General features: G+C 36.2%; 1 non-coding gene across 1 annotated transcript; it reads right to left on the reverse strand.

Moving 5' to 3' along the window:
• Positions 1 to 10,169: 10,169 nt before the first annotated feature.
• On the reverse strand, positions 10,170 to 10,257 carry TRNAS-GGA (transfer RNA serine (anticodon GGA)). The gene has a single exon. It is a non-coding gene; the product is annotated as a tRNA-Ser (tRNA).
• Between the last annotated feature and the right edge of the window lie 6,163 nt (positions 10,258 to 16,420).

Consider the following 16,420-nt stretch of genomic DNA (forward strand, 5'->3'; position numbering starts at 1 on the left):
TGCCCTTTACTTTTCTTTATTTTTATGCTGTTCGGTCCTTTTGATGCTCGACAAAGACGAGGGACTCGCACGGATTTGCCTACGTGCGCGACAGGCGGAGACTAACTCCACTTCTACCCAATCATTCAGCTCCGCGTGTTCCTCTAAAATCTAAAGTAAAAATTTTTAGCCAGTCACAGATTGCCACGTTAACATCCATGGCCAATTAAATGTTTTTCGTTTTCTTACTTTTTTTTTTATATGAAAATTAAAGTCTAATTAGAACCATAAATCTAATCTAATGACATTAGAGAAAAATAAGGTAGGAGAATGTGGTCAAGAAAAAAATATGCTGTGCTAATTAAGCGCTGTAATAAATATTTTGTATCAAACAAAATTACATATATTTTTCTTTTCGACGAGAATATTTATTATCTAACATACTATTTATTAATTTATAATATTTTAATAGATTAAATAGTTCCTCCAAAATATTATAATTTTTTATATTCAAAACGAAAAGCAAATTTTCAAGTAAAAAATTTTTGCCAACTAAACTACGTGCTTGTTTGTCACAACTCACAAGTAATATTTTAGTTGATCGAATTTCCTTTTATATATATATTCGGTGATTTTTAGTCAATTTTCTTAAAAATAAAAAGTCAGGTTTTTTTATATCCTTATGTAAGTATTGAATGTTTAATGATTTTTTTTTTAAGTTTTGTCAAAAAACAAATTAATAATGTGTATAATATTTAAAATTATAACAATTAATTATTTAAATTTGTGTTATTACAAGAAATGAGTATTATTATCCAACTATGATTAACCACCACAAATTGTTATATTATTTTTGGAAGTTTTTTATTTTATTTTTTTTAATTTGTATGTTATGAATTTTGTATGTATATTAATTACGTTAAATTTATATTTAGATTGTGTTTTAATTTAATACATTTAATTGAATTGTATTAAATTTTATTATAGTTATTTTTTAATTTTTTTAAAATTTAATATCCATAAATATTCTCATATATCCGCTTTCTTAAAAAAATTAAATAGAAATTTATAACGAAAATAAGAGATATTTTATTAAACGAAAATAGAAAATGAAAAATAAAAGAAAAATCTTTGTTCCTATAAAATTTTATTGTCATTCCTACTCGTGATATTATTTACCTTTAACATATGTTTTGTCATAGAAAAGTAAACAAGAGATGTAAATTATTCAAATTCTTAGACAAATATTTTTTTATTTATTTTTTTAGTTAGAATTGAATAATAAATTAGATGGCTTGAAAAAAATTATAAATTATAAATTAAGATTTTTAAAAAATTTTATAATTTATAAAAAATTTATTATAATTGAATAATTTAATTTTTAAAACTCAAATTAAATAAATAATTAATATTAATTATAATAATATAATTAAATTTATCTAATAATTATTGAACAAATCATAAAAGTATCTAACTCATTATTTATGAGGAAAATGTCTAAAAATTGCCCATAATTTTTGTCTCTTTTGTATGAGGCAGAGCTGTCTTTCCACAATTCTGTGTATATGTTGTGGTTTGTTTTTCTTTCAAAAGTATTCCTAATATTATTGTCACCGAAAATGATGGCTCTTTTTCTTATTCTTCCTTCTCTTTTGAAGAATTATATGCTCTTTAAACATTATTGCACCTACATTAGTTGACACTAATGTTCTCTCTAGATTATCCTATGCATGCGTATCCCAATGTGCACATCAATTTAATCCATTTTTAAAATGTAATTTTCCTAAATACTGCCGTACATTACTTCATATTGCTATCGGTTTATGATAAAATAATGAGTAAATTATTATTTTTATTCATAAAAATTGAAAATGTTGATATATTTATCTATGGAAGACAAAAATTATCATTTGTACTTATAAAAAATGACTTTTACAAGTAAAATTATTCAAACCCTAATAAATTAAATAAAATTTTTAAATTATCCTTCTCTCCAGTCTCCATCACTACTACCATTGTCTTCCCTTCTCTTTTTTTTTATCCCTTCTCAAACCAAAATCTGTTTCAAAAAGTCAGTCTCCCCCTTTTTTCTTCTCTCTCTGTTACGTGTTATTGTTCTCTCTGGTGATGTCGTCGTCATCCGTAGCCTCGTGTCTCATCTTTTCGATCCCAAGGAAAGACCGTCGTTAAGTGGTGGTAGCATAGCCACGATTAGAAATTCGCGTCGGAACCCACGGATCCGAGATCTTCGCCTTTCCCCGTTACTACTTCATCAAGGTAAATAGAACTTGTTTTCGCCTTATTTTCTCCGCTTCTCCTTCATGTCGGCATTGTTGCTGGCCGTTCGTTGCGCGACACTGGGGTTCAAAGGGGTTCTGTCGTCGGCTTCTTCATCCAAGTCTATTTCGCACCACCCACAACCGCCTTCGTCTAGAGAGCTTGATTCTGCATCCAGAGAGGTTGGAACCAGATCCAGAAGCTCTGATTGTAAATTTGAAATTTTTGTTTTTGAATGTTTTAAATGGATGTTGAGTAGTAGAAATTCTGAATTAAAAAATGTCTTAAGTTTATGACGAAAAGGAATAGATCTGACAAGGACTAAGCTGGCGGCGACGATCTGAGGGAGTTTGAGATCACTGGAGGTGGTCTGAGCCAGTTGAGGGTGGCGTGCGAGGAAGGATGAGGGACGTGATTATGGTGAGTGAGGATGCCTCTGTAACTGAGAGAAGAGAGGGCCAAGAGAGCAGAGACTGCGTGGAAAGAGGTCGTCTGAGAAGCTTTTGGATGGCGGCAATGATTATGGTAGTTGGGGATGAGAGTGGTGGTAAAGAAGAGTTTGGGTGGTGTTGGAATTTGAGATTAGAAAAGTGGGGGTGAAGATAAAGATAATTTATAAATTTTAGATGATTTTTTAGTGTTTAGATAATTTTGTTGTACAAAATCCATATCTCATGGGTACAAATAATAAGTTCTTTTTTATGAGTAGATATGTCAGTATTTTTAATTTTCGTGGGTAAAAATAATAATTTACTCTAAAATAATTAAAATCTTTATTTTTGGGGTGTACTATGATAAAATAATTAAAAAAAATTGGTCATATTAGACCAATTATTACAAGTTGTAGTGCCATTTTTAAAGTAGCTTAGAAAACTACTAATAACTCATTATCAAATTAATTTTGTTCAGCAAACTATATTCCTATGTCATTGTCATTATAGGTTCCTTGGTATGGTTAGAATCAGTTCTGAGGATGTGATTCACTGATTTGTTTGTCAAAAAGGAAATAAAATAAAATAAGATGAGACGTTTAGAAAAGATTAATAGAGGATAAACTTAAATATTTAGCTGTAAAGATTAGATTCAATCAATTTTTTATCCGTTAATACAAAAAGTTTTTGGGCAAATATATTGTTTTTTTTTATCATAATTTAAAAATTAGCATCAAATATTGTTTATATTAAATTTGTTTTTTAAAAGAAAATGATTGATGGTTGATATCTAATATATAGATTTTCGGTTTATTGCTTACTTTGTCCGAGGCTAAAATTCAAACCTAATAATGAATTTTTTATTTAAATAAATAAAATAAATGTAATAATTATCAAAATAAATAATTTAAAAAATATTTATCGTTTTGCGGTTTTTAGTCTTATCTCGTTTATGCTGTAAATGAGATGACATCATCTCGTTTACACTGTAAACGAGATAAAACACGTCAGCTGCACTGCGGCTATCTCGTTTACAGTGTAAAGGAGATAGACACGTATCTTGTTTACACTGTAAATGAAATACATGAAATATTCATTTCATTTGCACTGTAAATGAGATATATAGAAGACAATCACAACAGCTATAAAAGGATGTCTAACCCTTAGTATTCCTCACAAATTTTTCCTATCCTTTTTGTGTCTCATATTTCTCATGAATACAAGACATTAATGGCCAGTAATAGTCCATACATAGTTGTGCTTGTTTATCCGAATTGTCGTATGAGAAATGGCGACAACGGGGTAACATTTGAGTGTGAGGATCCGATATTGTTTCCCACTCAGCATGTGGAAATGTTGTCGGATTTGAAGTGTTTGATATTGAGCAAGCTCAGTGGAACATAAGCGATGGAAATCGGAAGGGTGGCGTATAGGTTACTGGCACACATGGGTAACGGAGTCTTCCGTTCCGACTTCAAGGGGACGAGCATGTGCGCCTGATATTCAACATCCATGGGAGGATCATGGTGGAGCAGGTAATGGAGCTTTGCGCAGAGGTGGGACACAATGATGATGGGAGTTCCGTACACTCGACCTATGTACAGGACGACCGACCTCTCCCACCACCGCCCATTCATGTCGCCATTCCAATGGATGAGGCATGGGTGGGTGAGGAGGAGTCGGACGAGGATTATGTGGCAGACAGTGCGGACATCGACTTGTCCGATGGTGGGAATGAGGATGAGTGTGTTTCGGAGGTACTTGTCCAGACTGTGGCGTGCCATGTCCTGCCTCCACTCACCCAATTCTGCCGCTATCTGCAGTGCCAACTCACTATCACAGTTTGGATCTGGACGCCATGCATGAGAGGACTCTGTTTCCTGACACGGGTGAAGAGGATTACAACCTAGACGACGGTGTAGAGTTTTGGGTCAGCCACAAGTTTAGAAGCCGAGAGACAGTGCTTTAGGGTGTGAAGAACTACAGTATTCGCAGGAGTGCGGAGTACGGGTGATCGAATCGGATTGGTTAAAGTACCATGTGCAGTGTCGTCAAGTTGAAAATGGGTGTCAATGGAGCCTTCGTGTGGCCCTTCGGCAGAACCTTGGTTATTGGTAAGCTTAAATTTAGTTGCGCTTTTCAGTACTTCTGTACGATATATTAAGTAGGTGTCCAACATGGCTAAAGCAATACTATTTTGTTGTGTTCAGGGAGGTTCGGAGGGTTGGTGGAGTGCATAGTTGTCTAGCACCCACCATGTCTCAAGACCATCGTCAGTTAGATAGCAGTCTGATCTGCATGGTCATCTTGCCGTTGATTCAGTCCAACCCCTCTGTAAGCATTCCAGTTTTGTAAGGTGCGATCCAGGCAAGCTATCACTTCAAACCATCCTACAAAAAGGTGTGGATGACCAAGCAGAAGGCAATTGCACAGATATACAGGGATTGGAAAGAGTCGTACAATAAGGTGTCGAAGCTGCTTCAAGCACTGCAGAGCTATTTTCCTGGTACCATTTGTGACCTACGCGTCAAACCGTTCTACGATGGACACCTCCTGGTACACGACTGCAGTATGTTCGACAAGGTATTTTTGGCTTTCCCGTCATGTGTCGAGACCTTCAAGCATTGCAAGCCCTTTGTCTCTGTAGACGGTACTCATCTATATGGCAGGTACGGTGGAGTGTTGCTTATTGCAGTGGCACAAGATGGGAATAGCAATATCCTACCTATTGCTTTTGCCATTGTGGAGTCGGAGAGCACCGAGTCATGATCGTTCTTCCTTACTAATCAGAGACGCCACGTCACCCCACAAGACAGCCTGCTGGTTATCTCCGACAGATCTCAGGTCATCAAGGCTGCGCTAAGCTCCGATGATAGTGGTTGGTATCCCCCAAGAGCCTTCCATGCTTACTGCATCAGACACATGGCTGCGAATTTCATGACTCAGTTCAAGTCAGCCGAGGGCAAGAGATACCTCATTAACGCTGCTTATAGTCCAAGCAAGGCTGGGTACGAGTGGTACTTGGATGCCTTGATATGAGTCTCCCCGTCGATGGTGGACTGGGCGGGTTATTTCAGGAAGGAGATTTAGCTACAACATTACGACAGCGGGCGGTGGTTTGGCCACATGACCACAAATTTGTCCGAGTGCATCAATGCAGTGTTAAGGGGACCCGATACTTGCCGATTTCTGCCATTGTGCGCATCACGTACGAAAGATTGCAGAAGTTGTTTGTGACGAAAGGCAGAGAGGCGCTGTCACAACTGGCTGCTGAATGCCGATTCTCACAGAGACTCTTGGCCGCCATTGAGAAGAACAGATAAGGATACTGAAGATGCATGTCACTCATTGTGACAGGCGGGCCTCTGTGTTTGTTGTGGAGGAGCTAGAGCCGTTCAAGGGATGGGGCGAGGTTCTTTCCGTGTTCGGCTATTGGATGGTACGTGTGATTGTGGCTTATTCTAACATCTCCACTATCCGTGCTACCACGCACTTGCTGGGTGCGCCGTAGCTAGCATTGAGTGGGCCCCGTATGTGCATCCTTTGTACAAACAGGAAGCTGTGTTCAAGGTGTACGAGATGGAGTTTCCCCTTATCCCTGACGAGTCGATGTGGGCAAAGTGGCATGGGATGATGCTGCGTCCTAACCCAGTCATGCATCGGATGGCGACTGGAAGGCCCGTGTCTACCAGATTTTGAAATGATGCATGGTGATCCTGCAACCGGGGTCGAACCTCTGGGTCCAACCATCGTACCACTGCTGGAGTCACTCCGGCCACCAGACATCCTCACCACGCCCAGTGGTGGGGAGATACCTATTGTTCAACACAGTAAGTAAATAAAATAGTATCACTATCAGAATAAAAAACAACTACAGTCATATAACTTTCAAGAAATTATCCACGATTCATACCTGTCAAGATTTACTAGAGTGCCTGGCACCTACTTCTCCCTAATCGGACAATATTGAAGTAAACCAGCAGGACGGTTGACAACCAGGTACCCCACTCCTCCTCCTCACGAAACCAGTGCGGGCATAGGGCCTGCATCGCAGGGTCATCATAGACTATCCATGCAAACTGAATAAAAAAATATGTCTGACATCAGTAACCATACGCTATCTATCTAATTGTAATAGAACACAAGTATTTAAAATCACAATATATTTTATTTCATGACTAACCTCATCAAACTGTAACCGGTTGATCGAAACCCTCCAATGCAGGACCCTGGCCTGATGCTGATCCCTATTTTGCTGCTGCAATCCAACAAACCTAATAGTAACTGAGACATATACGATTCGTTAAGTAACACTCCATATGAATTGACAACAATATTTAATGAATAATATTTGATTACCTCGTAGCTAGCGGATACTGGTAGATTCCTCTATCTAGTGGACATCACTGAGAAAATCTCTGATAAATCCAGCTCATCAAAAGCGGAGTGCAACCGGCAATGTCTGTGACGCCCGCTGTGCCGCCAAACAGAGTGACTGGTACGTCCAGACCAGCACATCCAAGCCCCATGATAACGCCCTACACTCCGCGAAGTCCCGAAAAAGCGGTTGCCAACGTATGTGCATCAGAATGTTGGACTTGTCTGTCAACAGATACCCTCCGATCAGTAACATAATATAGCACCTGGCATACTGTCGAAGGGTCTCCGGTTCGTCGGTCGAGGGCATTTGGCGGACACGATCACGCAACCACATAAGCTTCAGCGTGAAGGACTCCTTCCTCTGCGAAGCCTGCTGTGCCACCACCAGAGGCCTGGCACCAAATAGCTGCTCCATCATGGCCCACGTCTCCGTGTGGTACCACCTATCAAAGTCACAAAGGCACCCCCAACGGGTTCCCGTGTGCGCGTAGGCCTAGGTGGTACGCCACGTCTTGTAGGGTGATAGTGACCTCACCCTACGGGAGATGAAATGTGTACGTCTCCGGACGTCATCGCTCCACGAGTGCCGAAATCCGGAATTGTCAAAAGTAAAGTCCCTGAGGGGCACCGTATCGCCAAATCCGACCTTAGCTAGATACAGGACGATGGCGTCCAGTGGAGGAAGGGTATGGCTGACTCACCGGGACAGTAGAAGGCGACGCCTTTGTGGAATAAAAAAAATTTAACTCATAAAGAGATAATCATAAATTTTTGTAGTCTACTTAAGAATATACTTCCATGTTTCTAGTCTATACATGTCTCTAAATTACATATGCTAGTAAACAAATCTTAATTAAGTCATAACAATCTTACACAAGCAAATACAGTTCTAAATTCATCCTACAGACTAATGCCTAAAGCATTTTACTCAGTGCTTGTTACTACAGGACTACCCTAACAATATCCACATACTTAGATTAACCAAACAAAACGTAACTAACCTCAAAGTCGGCTGCCCCGACGTATTGTCACGTCTCGTTCAGTCTATTAATGTCTCCATCGTTCTCCACCTGGCGTGCCATCACTGTATCAGTCTCAAATATGGTAGGAAAGGGTTAAAAGAGGGAAAAACAGGTTGACTAAGTCAAAATGGGACCCATACACATGCTGTAAATGACTTATACTTATAGGCGTAGTCATGCCTTATCTTGTTTACAGTGTAAACAAGATAAGGGGTCCATCTCATTTACAGTATAAACGAGATAGCCGCGGCGCAGTTGACGTGCCTTATCTCGTTTACACTGTATACGAGATACATGCAATGTCATCTCGTTTACAGTGTAAACGAGATAAGACTAGGAAACGCAAAACAGTAAATATTTTTAAATTATTTATTTCGGTAATTATTACATTTATTTTATTTATTTAATAAAAAATCCACCTAATAATAGCGTTTGTTTTCGGCTATTATATTTAAATGAATATTTAAAAACAGTTAATTTATTAAAAAAATAGAGAAATAATGATAATTATGAACAATGTGAATAATAAATTAGAAAAAGGTAGAATAAAAATTAAAAATCAGATTATTAATTAATTATTTAATTTTAAATTTGAAAATTTGAAAAATTAGGATTAATAATTAAATAAATTCACATTACGTACCTCTCACACTTTTACCTTGTGTCAACACACGCATTTCGCTGTCACCCCAACAACTCTCAACGCCGCTGCCTACTACCATCACGCTGCCGCCACCTCCTGTCGCGCCGTCCGAGACGCACGTTATCCTCATTGTTTGTCCTCCCCGTCGTGTCATTGCTACTGCTGTGCCGCGCCTTATCGACACCGCCCTTCCTCTCACTGATTCGACTCCTCCTTCTCTTCCATCTCTGGTCGTCACGTGTTTGGGTTCGAAACCCACGAAGCAAATTTGCAACCTCGCCTAGCCGAAGTTGTCGTTGCATGACTACTCCGTTGCCGGATATCTTCGTTACAGTATTACTTATTGCCGCCATTAACAAATACGTGGACTGGTTGAACCTTATGTTGTACGATCTGTTCATTCCGGAAGGGTATCCTTCTTCGACACAGCCACTTGCATCGTTGTACAACCCTAGAGGAGTGTTCAGTGCAGATGATGGGGTTTCGTCATAGATTCGACTCGGAATTGCCGCTAATATGTTGACTTTTGCTGGATGTTCAATTCATTAGGTATGCAAATGGTTATCTTAATTCTTAAATGGATGGTTATTTTGTTCGATTCGGTTTAAGTATATATAATTAACAAATGCTGGATGGTCATTTCATTAGATAGCCGAATGATTATTTTAATAACTACATGGATGGTTGTTCCGGTGAGGGAAAGATTGATGCTGGTGAAGGGAGATGGTTGATGAAGGGGTGGCGGTAGAGGGTTTGGGAAAGAAGATGTTGATTTGGTAAATTAGGGTATAGGAGATGGTTAAAATTTTGGAATAACTGAATGGGATTTTTTATTTGAGTAATTTGAGTGGTGTTTTTTATTTTCATTGGGCCAAATTCTCCACCCATTGTTCACAATCTCTATTGTCTACTTAGTAGAGCTGTTCTTAAAATACATATAAGGAGGAATGGGTATAAAAATGTGCAGGTTTACTTTGTAGAAGGCTCCGGCAAAATAGAATTGAACTCAAAATCGCATGTGGCGCTCGCGAAATAGAGGGGGCATACAACTTTCTCAGTCATGCAGAAATATAAAACTCATCTAAACAATTAAGATTTTTCTTAATATTTGTCCTACTCGCTTTTTTAACAAAATCACAATAACAATTCTTATTTCCTCTGTTGTGCCAACAACCTTCAACCTTAACAATTTTTTTAAACAAAACCCTCTTTCCATTCCACAAAAACCTTCGCAAATTTATTGCATTTGCCTATGTTTCATCATGCATCATGGTCAATGCATGCTCGTACGAGGACGACAATTTGCATTCCCTGTCCACTTTTTCCAGTATTTTGCATTTCATATTACCAAAAAAATTGGAATTGAAAATTCATAGCAACTAAAGTTGGAATAATGGTATCCGTTGGCATTTGAGATATTGCAGATTGATGAATTAACGGAGAGAGAGGGATTCGAACCCTCGGTAAACAAACAGCCTACATAGCAGTTCCAATGCTACGCCTTGAACCACTCGGCCATCTCTCCCCCATGATGATTATGGCCCAGAAACCGGAGCAAATAGTGAATGATTCATATTCCATTTTTGGATAGGCGCCCATATAAAATAAATAATCAATTCGACCTATACGAAATAATTTTTTTTTATAAAAAAAACAACTTCTAGGCCGTAGGCTAAAAAAATTCATTAATGAGTCCTTTTTTACGTTATTTCATACTATTTGTATTGTACAATTCCTTTGTTTGTGGGATTCTTTTCATATAGTGGAAATTATAGCCTCGACTGTTGCACTCCATTTTGCAGGTGATGACCCAGAATTAGTGAATTCGCAAGTGCCACTAGTGGATTGGCACACTTCACATGCGCTGGCACAGAGGTAGCCCATTTTGCATGCGGTAGGGAGAAATTTTACTAGTTGCTCCAGTTCGCAAGCGCAGCAACTCAGAAGTGTCAGAAGCGAGTTGCAGAAGCTGCATGCCATCCTTCCACGAAGTGGACATGCACATTTTATTTCCCGTTTCTCCCCATACATATTTCAGAAATTAATTATTTTAAAATATTTACTCAAATAAAAAGCCATTAGTTTTCACTTTTTAGTTAATTCTAAGTTTTTAAGAGATAAGTATTGTTTTGGTCTCTATGGTTTGGGATGAAAATCAAAATAATAGTCTTCTATTTGTTATTGTTTATCCAATACTGGCAACATGCGCATTAGTGACCAGAGAAAGACGATCTCTCTAAAAGCTATGAAAGCATCGAAAGCTTATAAAGCCATAGCTTTAGACTTGGAGCAGTTAAGAGCTCAAGTTAAAGCATTGGAGGAACATGTGAACAAACTCCAGACTGATTTAGCTTGTGGTGCTAAGAAATATACATTAGGCCCAACCAATGAACCTGGAACTGAAATAAAAAATTTAGAAAACGAGGACATAAAGTAGCTCAAAGTAAAGCTTATCTCTGCAAAATCTGAAGTGACAAAATTAAAATTTTTATTGGATGTTGCTGAGGCAGGGTACCTAGAAGAGTATATTTAAAGTACATTGCAGATTCGAAGTACTTATGTCACCTAGAGCATAAAAAATTGGAACCATGTTAACAACAAGCTGAATTATGCGAGAAATTAAAAATAGCTAAAGTTGACATTGAAGAGAAGAAAACGAGGTTGCGGGGTGTGTTGGAGGAGAACGAGGGGCTCAAGTCAAAGATGAAAAAAAATTTGAACTCGTGAAGCAACTCAAAAAATTAAAAGCTAATGTGACTGAGTTAATGAAAAAAATTAATAGATAGAGATCAAACTACAGAATATATCCAAAAAAGAGCTTGTTTAAAATGGAGATAAAGAGGCAAAAATCAGAAAAGATCAAAATTACTAATGAGGTTGTTGCATCGGCAGAAGCAGCAAGAGTTGCAAAGCGAGAGGCATTGAAAATAGCTAAAGCTAACATTGAAGGCAAAATAGGTGGTCGAAGAATGGAGATTATAAAGGGGAGGGTATTTTTATCTAAATAATGTCAAAGGAATGATTTTGAATTAAGCCTCAAAGTGTTTTTGAAGTTACACTCGAGACTCAAAGTAGTCCCTAAAATTAATAATTATCTATTTTTGCCCCTAAAGTTGCATTTCAAGACCCAGAGTCATCTTTTAGGAACATTCTGTCCATTTGGCACCACCAGAAAGCTGATATGGACTCCTATGTGACACGCTAGCCAGGTAACGGCTAGTTGATGTGGATTAATAAACTTTTTGGGTGTAATTTGGTCCCTAAATCAAAGTTGAAAATCTTATTCCCCAAATTTGAAGACCACTCTTTGCAGTACCCCCCCTCTTCTCTTCTCTTCTCTTCTGTTACCTTCTCTTCTCCATCTTCAAAGCCGCACGATTATGGCTAACGCGAGCAACGCAGTTGGGAACTCGAACAACCCACGCTCTAATGGAAGCATTGCTAGTAGAATGACTAGAAACAGATATTCGCATTTTCCAGATTGGTGTGGGTGCGAGTCGAGACCAGTGCTGCAATGGTTAGGGACGGATACTAACTCAAGAAGGCTCTTATTCGGTTGCCCAAACTATAATGTAAGTGGTTATTCTTATTTGCTGTCTTTCTAGGTATAAATGTGGCTCATTCACTTTCAATCTTTGTTGAATTTGGGTATAGACTGTAGGTAAGAAGTGGTATGAGCTGTTTCTGTGGGTAGATAAAATTCAGGAAGAACATGTGATAACATTTAATAGTAGAACAAATCCTTTAATTGACCATGAAGAATAGAACATAAAGATTGCTTGAAAATTTGGAAGCTTGGAGCCTGAAGTTAGGATTCTAAAAATGGATAGGACTTTAGTGTTTGTATGTATGCTACTGATTATAATAGTTGTTCTTTTTTTAAAGATGGATAGGCGATTTGGCCTGTTGTATCTTACAAAAAACAAATGATATATTATGTGCATATGGTAAGGTGTTAGTTTCATCCTTCACACTATCATAATTGTCATGATTGTCCGAAAATTTGTCTGAACTTGACAATGTCACTATCATAATTTGGGTCTGTTTATCCTTAACAGATGATCTTCTTAGAGTGCTATTAGCAGCTGCTCTTGTTCAGGGTCTCCTAGCATGTACTGCTACACTTTTTCCTTTCTGAAGGTCTTTCTTTGGTGGATCAGACTTCTTAGACCCTTTTGGGTTGGGCTGACTAACAGTTTTTGTAGTGAATTAGGCCTTTGTTTTTGGTGGTGAATTGGGTTGACTAGCAATTTTTGTAGTGGGTTGAACTTTTGATTTTGGTGGTGGGTTTGATGCACAAACAGATTTTACAGTGGGTTGGGTCTTTGGTTTTGGTGTTGGACTGAATTTACTACTAGGCTTTGTTGTGGGAATTGATTTTAGGGTGGAGCTATTCAGGTTTGGGTTGGGAATTGGTTCTAAGATCATTAACTCCTTTTCTTTAGACACTGGTTCTTCTTCTTCAATGAAAATAGGTTCAGAAACTTCATACTCATAGTATATATGGACAACTCCTTTGTTCTTTTGAGCATGAAAACATATCTCCATGAACTCTTTATCATGTGTGATAGCTCGAAGACCACTCTTTATATGCCTATCAGGAACCAACTACCAGCATTTAGTCACATTATCATACCCAATGTGCTTTTGGTAGTCCCGAGCTGAGAAGATATCCAGTGTGTTTACATCAAGTCCAGGCAACTCAAAAATTTGTCCCCCACCATAAGACACACTTCCATCCGGCTCTATGTTACATGACCCTCCATGGTGATAATATGATGGTAATGAGAGGATTATCCATCTACAAATTGAACAAAAATTTCATGTTTAGACTCAGCATCATCAACAACATTATTAAAACCACAAGAAAAACATAAACCCCTCCTTTCAACAGTAAATATATTCAATCCTAGACCACATTACCACTAACACATCAAACTAAAACTATAACAATCTTGAACATTAATCAGGCATAACAAACAATCTTTGATCAAACAATCAACTTTACCCTAGCCAACAAGAAAACTAGTTCTCATCAAACCCTACCACAAATCGCAGAATAGCAACATGCAAATCCACAGAAAAAAATCATGAACAATCATATTTAACTACGAAAATAAATACATTAACAATATTAACCTAAAAACAGAGCATCTCATATGGCTTTTTCTCTTTGTTTATGCTTACCTTTGTTACGGAATTCTTTCTCTGATAGACCCTGTCAACATTGATGACGACGTATCTGACCATGGAGACTAGTCGTTCTCGAAGAGAGTCATTGCAGTGATGGAACTCAGCATAGCGCCATTGAAGAACAAGGAGAAGAAAGGTGTTTGATTCTGTTGTGGGAGGGAAAGAAAACGTTTGATTAGCGTTTTAGAGATGAAGAAAACGACGTCGTTTGGCACAACTTAGGCACCAAATCCAATACTAAGTCGTTATATGCTTGCTAGTGTGTCACATAGGAGTTAATATCAGCTTTTCGGTGGCACCAGATAGACGGAATGTGTCTGAAGGATGACTCTAGGTCTTAGAGTGCAACTTCAGGGATGAAAATGGGTAATTATTAATTTCAGGGACTACTTTGAGCTTCGAGTGCAACTTTAAGGACTACTTTGAGGTTTAACTCGGATGATTTCAATACTAAATTTAACAATAAAGACTATTTTAAACCGAAAAAAATATTAAAGATAATTTTAGTTTGATTTAATTACTCTGTCGGTCTCTATAATTTTACTGAATTTTCAATTAGGTCCTTATACTTTTTTTTTTCAATTGAGTTCCTATATTATATCAAATTTTATAATTAAGTCTCTGTCATGACAAAAATATTGCAATTAACGAAAAATTTCATTAAACAGAACGAATATACCTAACACTTGACTGAATATTCCGTATAGTTTAATAGAATATTTTATTAATTCTAACATTTTTATTACGGTATAAACTTGATTATAAAATATGATATAATATAAAAATCTAATTAAAAAATATATAAAAATTTTAACCTATGACAATACTAAAGTAAAATAAATGAAACAATAATAGACATTGAGCTATCTATCTATCTACATTTTTTTTATATAAATATTGCTCCTAGCTTTTCCCGAAAGGAGAAATGACAAAAAGAAAAAAGAAAATCCTCCAATTACTAAACTACAAATTTTCTATGATAACATGTAAGAATTTTGACGTTTTTATTTTCCACTTTTTCGTTGATATTAAAAATTGGGATCATTGAAGAATAGAATTCTTTAAAGAAAAAAACGAGTGTGTCAAAAAAATTCAGAGCGAATCAACAAACACGGTATGTTTGTTGTACCTATCAAAAAGTTGAGAGAATATTTTAATTAAGAATGATGATAATAACTGTGTTAAGGTATACCATGAGTCTATGACACAGATTATCCCATTACAATTAGATAGGGACAAGATTGTGGTGTAGAGGCATTTATAATTGATTGAGCAAAAGGAAAAAAACTTTCTATAAATAATCTTACCTAACTTTATTTGGACCAAAAAAAAATAATCCTCTTCATTTTGTCATCTATTAGTTATATAGATAACTTAGTAATTTTTTTTATATATATAATAATGCATAAATAAGAGGTTGTGGGTAGTCTTCTGTCTTTAGTAAAAAAAAAAAAGAAAAGAAAGAGAATACATCATGAGATCATGAGATAAAAGAATAATCCAACCATGAAAAGATGATAACTACCAAATTAGGAAACTCCATGACAAAACTTAGATATTTTGTTTGGGCTTTTACTTGTTTTGGGTTATATATATTGGGTTGATCTCCCAAAAATAAAAAAAGCAATAAAAAACAAACAATCGTATTAACTATTAAGTGAACAATGAAAATTACGAATAATGGACTGTGTTTTTAAGTCCAATATTCAAGTAATAATTAATTAATTAAAAAGTTGATTTTAATTTTAATTTTAATTTTATATTTTTTTAATTTGTTATTCGAATTATTTACTATATGCATTGTTTCTTATATTTTCTCAAAAATAATACGTTGGGGTGAAAAAATAAAATAAAAAAGAAGAAATCTTAATAACTTGCTTGTATAATTATCCACGCCTAAGTATAACATCAATAAAATAAATAATAAAAAACAATAATTATATCATCAAGAAAGAAAACACTAATGAACCTGGAAACCTGACATTCTAAACAAAAAAACTGTGTGGGTTTTGAGAGCAAATGAATTCTTTTGCATTGTGTCATATTTTTTTTTGGGTGACTTTGCATTGGGTCATTTATTTTACTAGTTTGGTGTTAGTTTTATTTTAAAATCTAGGATTTAGGATTTTAGAACTCAAGGTTTAAAAAGATTTAGAATTTTACTTTATTAATTTTTTAAAATTTAAATTAAAAATAATAATAAATCTATAATGCTGATGTGGAAGACAATTAATTGATTAGACTAAGAACAGTGACTTGCTCTCGGAACATATAAAAATTTCTCTTATAAGCAAAGAGATAATCATGGAAAAAGAATCATCACAAAGTATAGAAAGAAATTAAATGAAACTATATAAAAATCTTACAACATCAACCCTTAATTATATATAATGCTCATCATAACTTGGTTAATTAATTATACTAAAATAATGTAAGTTGACTTTATTTATGATGGACTCCATCATCATTATTCGTCAACTCTAATACATGCAATT

This window comes from Arachis duranensis, chromosome 8 (genome assembly GCF_000817695.3).
Source record: "Arachis duranensis cultivar V14167 chromosome 8, aradu.V14167.gnm2.J7QH, whole genome shotgun sequence".
NCBI classification, from domain to species: Eukaryota; Viridiplantae; Streptophyta; class Magnoliopsida; order Fabales; family Fabaceae; genus Arachis; species Arachis duranensis.